The sequence below is a fragment of the Pteropus vampyrus genome, unplaced genomic scaffold (genome assembly GCF_000151845.1).
Source record: "Pteropus vampyrus isolate Shadow unplaced genomic scaffold, Pvam_2.0 Scaffold496, whole genome shotgun sequence".
Taxonomy (NCBI): Eukaryota; Metazoa; Chordata; class Mammalia; order Chiroptera; family Pteropodidae; genus Pteropus; species Pteropus vampyrus.
In genome coordinates this window covers 386124-392189 of record NW_011889277.1, presented here as the reverse complement: position 1 = coordinate 392189, position 6066 = coordinate 386124, and positions in this window count along the sequence as shown.

The following is a 6066-nucleotide window of genomic DNA, read 5'->3' as shown; positions in this document are numbered from 1 at the left end:
AGGGTCAGCCCCCTGCCACTCTCTCTGCCTCTCCCACCTCTGCTGCTGGAACTGCACCTGTGGCCACCATGGGGCGGAGCTCCTTGAACCACACTGAGGACTGGACGGTGTCCTGCCTCAGCTTCCTGCCCCAAGACCAGCTTAGCTACTCCCACCTCTTCTCTCGTCCCCTGACAAACCCCCAGCTCGATGCCTGGCCCTGATTCTCTGCAGGGGAGCAGCTTTACCAGTCCCCAAGGCAAGAGTGGCAGGTTTGGGAGGACAGAGAGGAGTGGAGACAGTGCAGTCTGTGGAGGGCCCCACGTGGATGAAAGTGTGGAGGGGTGGGGAAGAAGGCGGGAGCCCGGGCTGGCCAGAGCAGAGGGCGGAGGAGCTCAGAGTCAGTTAAGAGGGAGCCATGGCAGGTTCTTGCTCTTTTCTAACTGTGCCAAAATTACATAACAAAATTTACCATTTAAATCATTTTTAGGTATAAAGTTTGGTGGCATCAAGCACATTCACAATATTGCACAACCACCCATTCCCAGAACCTTCTCATCTTCTCAAATTGAATCTTATCCCCATTAAACACTAAGTCTCCGTGTTCCTTCCCCAGCCCCTGGCACCACCATCTACTTTCTGTTTCTATGAATCTGTGACCTCTAAGGACCTCATATAAGTAGAATCATATAGCATTGGTCCTTCTGTGCCTGGCTTCTTTAATTTTACATGTTTCCAAGATTTCTCCATATTGTAGCATCTGTCAGCTACCCACAGGTACAGTGTGAGTCGGAGCTGGATCCCTGGTCGTGTTAATAGAAATGGCTTGTGGAGCTCCGAGGAGGTGATGTCAGCACAAATTGCCCTCTGGGTGGGTGGAGATGGGTGTTGTTGACATATTGGCAGCCTGTGAAGCCACAGGATAGTTCAGGTACAGAGTGGAGAGTTCGGGGGGAGACACAGGTCAGGAACCATCGGAGATCGAAGAGGCAAGCTGGGGATGTGGCGTAAGGACCCAACAGAGAGCTGTGAGTCTTAAGCAAGAGGGAAGGTTCACCAGGGTCCACTGCGCATGAGACTCAGTGACAAAGAACACAGAAGGCTGAATGGGGCAAGAGGAGCCCTAACCATTTGCCTGGTACTTAGACAGGCAAGGGAGGAAGTCCCAGCAAGGACAGACTTTGAGGCTAGACAAGAGGACAGATGCAAAGTGGTTGAAGAATATAGATAGACCTTTCTTTCCTATTCAGCTATGATTTTTAGTCTATAGTGTGTCTTTTTCTCCCCTTTTTACTTTTATTTAAAAAATTAAGGTGTAATTTAAGTACAGTAAAATTCATCCATTTTAGTGCACAATTCTTTGATATTTGACAAATGCATATAGCCGTACGACCTCTACCTCAGTCCCCCATCCCCAGCCTCTGGCAACCACTGATCCATCTGTCACTATATTGCCTCTTCCAGAATATCGTGTAAATGGAACCATATGATACGCAGCCTTTCAAGTGTGGCTTCTTTCACTCAGCAGAATGCACTGGAGATCCCCCCGTGATGTTGTTGGCGCATCGATGTTTCATCCCTTGTTATTGCTGAGGAGTATTCGATGGTATGGATGTGTCACCTTCTACCCTTTCATCTACTGAGGGACATTTGAGTTCTTACCAATTTTGGCAGTTGTGGGTAAAGCTGCTATAAACATTTATGCGCAGGTTTTTGTATGAAGGTAAGTTTTTATTTCTCTTGAACGAATACCTAGGAGTCCTCACACACACACACACACACACACACACACACACACACACACACACTCATTTTCTCTCTCTCTCTTTCTCTTTCTCTCTCAACTTTGACAGCTTTGGGGATATTGCTCACATACTACGCAGTTTATCCATTTGAAGTGTACAATTCACAGAGTTGCACAAACATCACCACTATCTAATTTTAGAATATTTCATCTTCCTGAAAAGAAACCCTGTCCCCATTGGTAATCGGTCCCTGTTCCTCCGCTCTCTGCCTGCTCAGCTCTGCTTATTCTGGATATTCCACACAGATGGAATCATATAATGTGCGGTCTTTTGTGACTGGCTTCTTTCACTTAGCATAATGTTTCAATATCCACTTGTAATGTGAATAGTTTTTTTAATCATTATTTTATGGTTGAATAATATTCGATTATATGAATCCGTGCATGGGCATTGGGCCGTCTCCATCTTTGGCTGTTGTGAATTGTGCGACTATGAACATTCCTGTACGGATGTATGTTTTAATACCTGTTTTCAATTCTTTTTGATATCTACCTAGGATTCACATGGAAACTCTATGTTTAACACTTTGGGGCACTGCCAAACTGTTTTCCATGGTGGCTGCACCATTTTCCATTCCAACCAACCACATATGAGGGTTCTGATTTTTCCACATCCTTGTCAACATTTGTTATTATCTGACTTTTTGATTCTAGCCCATCCTAGTGAGTGTGAGTATATCTCACTGCGGTTTTGATTTGCATTTCCCTAATGACTGTAGATGAGCATTTTTCCACATTGGCTGTTTGTATATCTTTGGAGAAAAGTCTATTCAGAGCCTTTGCTCATTTAAAAATTGGCAGGTCTGGTTAGAATGAAGATTCTGGCTCCTCGTTTAGCCACCCTGACCCAGACCTCCCCTAATTCCCACTCCCGTGGCTTCCACTTGGCCCCAGACCCACCCCTGCATGTCCCTCATCACCCAGGGGATGAACAGCCCATCTTAATTTACAAATATTTCCTCATACTCCTCTAACCCTTCAGAACAAGACCTTCGAGGACCCTTCCCCAATGCAGGTCTGTGCCAGGATGGCCTTGCTGGGCCACTTTAATAGAAAAATGACTGGTAGCTGCTGTGGGGAAACAAGGTTTCTCAACATTATAAAACCTTCCAAACATACAGAAAAGTGGAGAGCATTGTCCACTGGCCTGCGCACCCTTAGATTCCACAATTATCATGTTGCTATACTTACTTTATCACCTATCTATCCCTCCCTCCCTTCCTTTCTTCCTCCCTCCCTTGTTCAATCATATTGTTTTTTGGATGCCGTCATCAGAGTCCGTCACTTTGAAACACGTCAGCATGCACGTCACCACTTAGAGTTCAATATTTTATATTTCTTTGTAACTGGGGGGGGGGGTGAAATTTACATACAAAAAGTGGACATGTCTTATGTATACATCCCCTGAGATGCAGATATCCATGTAACTCAACCTAGATCAAGATATAGAACATCGTCATCACCCCAGACAGTGGAGGGTAGACAATTTTAAGTTATCTGCCTTGCTAGATAACCGTTTAGGTATCTAACTACCTTTAAGCACCTCCCCCTCAAATAGGATCATCCTGTTTTTCTTCTACAAATAGATGTGGACCTATTTCCATTCCAACCCTCAGTCTCACATCTCATTCCAATTCCCTGTTGAGGGGCATTCAGGTCAGTTTATGCTTTCTAGAAACTCGTCCCTGGTGGGGGCACAGGCAGGGCAAGGAAAGGCATTTCAGGATGGCAGAGAATTTCTAAGGCTGAAAGGAAGGAGTCAGTGGAGAGGAGACGGGAAGGCTGTGGAGCAAGGCCCTCTGATGGGCAAAGCTTGTTCCGGCCACAGGGCCTTTGCACGTGCAGTGCCCCTGCCCTGTGTAGTCTCTTCTGGTTCTCTGAATGGCCAGCTCCACCACCTTCAGATCCGGGCTCAAACGCCACCTGCTCAGAGAAGGTGACCATCGCAGGCCTGTCTTTCCTCTCACTATTCCCTGCTTGTTTCCTTGTAGCACTTGCCCCCGTCTGTCATTATTTTTGGCTCTTCCTTGTTCTTCACACTCCTTTTTGAGTCTTAGCTTCAAGATGGCAGCGCCTGTGATTGCCTTCATCCCATATTCCCAACACTGGGTCTAAAACACAATAAGAATTCAACGTGAGTCAGTGCAAGGGATGAATGGTTCCAGGTGCTGAGGCGTGGGGACCAGTGGGAGTGTCCGGGTGCTCTGTACAAGGTTTCTGAAAAGCCAGAGGTGGGTTTGGGGGGTCCCCAGTCTGAGCTCAGCAGGCTGAAGCTCCCTTCCGAAACTGGCTTAAAGCAGCTTCTCTAAGCTCACTCTGGGACACGTCCAGCTATTTCTGGGCCCGATGGACGGGCTTCAGGGACGGGCGCAGAGGACTTGCCGTGCTCCAAAGGGCCACTCTGACCTCGCAGGATCCAGTGAGTCTTAGGGTGCGTATTTTGCACCGGCAGGCGACAGCCACTTAGGACCGGCATCGGTCCTTCTTTGTTAGCATCTCAGGCTCAGAAGCCCCAAGTACCTGAATTGGCAGACAAGACCCACATGCCCTTTCCGCTGCTCCAGGCCCTGCGTCGGGGGTGGGAAGCGTTCTTACAGGTGCCTGACATGGGCTTTCACCCTTCCTCGTCCAGCGATAGGGCAGCGGTACCACCAACTTCTCGAGCCACCCAATGCACTCTATGCAAGCGGTGGGCGTGATGTGCGCTCCAGGGGTGGAAGTTGCGGGGGGAGTGGGCGGAGCCTTGGCTAGGGCGGGGCTTGGGAGGTTGGTGGAGTCGCTGAGAGGCAGAAGAGACCCGTGGGTCCTGAAGGGACCTTGATGGATGGCTGGGTGGACCATCAGCCTGCTCCACGCTGTAGCGTGCCAACTCGTGCTTTGCACTTGGAAGCTGGAGATGAAGAGTCAGGGCCAGGGGGCGGGGCATGGGCTGGGAGCCCTTCAAGGAGGGCGCAGCCCTGGTTGGGGGCGAGGCCTGAAAGAAGGTCTAGGAGATGTGGTCTCCCAGGTGAGGGGGTCTTCGCCCACAGCCTGAGAAGGGCTTGGTGGTGACTGTGCTCTGGCCTTGGAAGGTGAAGGTGCGCTCTGGCCAGGAGGTGGCCGGAGGGGTGGACTGTGGGAAGGACCTGAGCTATCAGAGGCTCCACAGTGTGGGGATAAGCAAAGAGGGGATAGGGCGGTGAGGGGAGCCGTGATCCTCTGCAGCCTGCGCCGTGCCACCATTACAGGTGACCTGCATCAGACCTGGAAACTGGAAAAGCGCGGGGACCTGGCTGGCGCGGGCCTGTGTGGGTGGGGAAGAGTCACAGAGATGGCAGGGACTGTCCTCAATAGCCTGCACCTCAAGCTCCCTAGGGTGCACCAGGGTGGGGATGCTATGGAAATGCAGTCTATTGAGAGGACCAGCAGGGGCAAGAGGGTTTGTGTGGCTGCGTCTTTGGCCACACCAGCAACCCTCCCAGCCTTTCCTCCCCAGGGCCAGGTGCTGGACCAGGCCGTCATCAGCCTGGACCCCCAGTGGGTGGCTCATAGATGTAGTGGTCCAAGAATGGAGGCGCTGGTACCACAACAGCCTGAAGTCCCAGGAGGTGAGGACAAATTACCCTAGAGTGCAGACCAAGGGCTAGTTCCTGCCTAGGGTATTGTAGCCTGGGGACTGGAGAAGGTGAGGGATGGGAACACTTGGAGACTTAGTGAGGGGGCATGCCTGTGGGTAAGACCTCGTGAATGATCCTGGCTGCAAAGAGTTGCATGCATTTATGAGTGTGGATGTGTGTTAACTGGTCTGTGTGTGTCTGAGTGTGCAAAGGGATGCGTTAGGGGAAAGAGGTGCAGTGAGTAGGAAGCTTGTGGAGCTGGACTGCCTGGGTTTGAATCTGGCTTCTGCCAATAAGGGCTGTGGGCCTTAGGCCAGTTGTCCAACTTCTTCCTGCCTCAATATCGTCTTTCATTGTGGATTAATTCATTCTGCAAATATTTACTGAGCACCTACTCTGTGCTAAGTACTGTCTGGACACTGTGGGTTGCAGCGGTCAGCCAGACAGACACAAATCCCTGCTCTGGTGGACCAGGCTGACAGTAGAGATGAAGAAGAAAGTATATGGTATGTCGGATGGTGGCAAGTGCTGTGTGTGTGCATGTGGGGAGAGAATTGCAGTTGTAGATTGAGAGGCCTCCCAGAGTAGATGGCATTAGGGTAAGGAATGGAAGGAGGTGAGCAGTAAGCTGTGCGGTGCTTTGGGGAGAAGAGCCTCTCTGGCAGAGGGAAGAGCATGTGCAAAGGT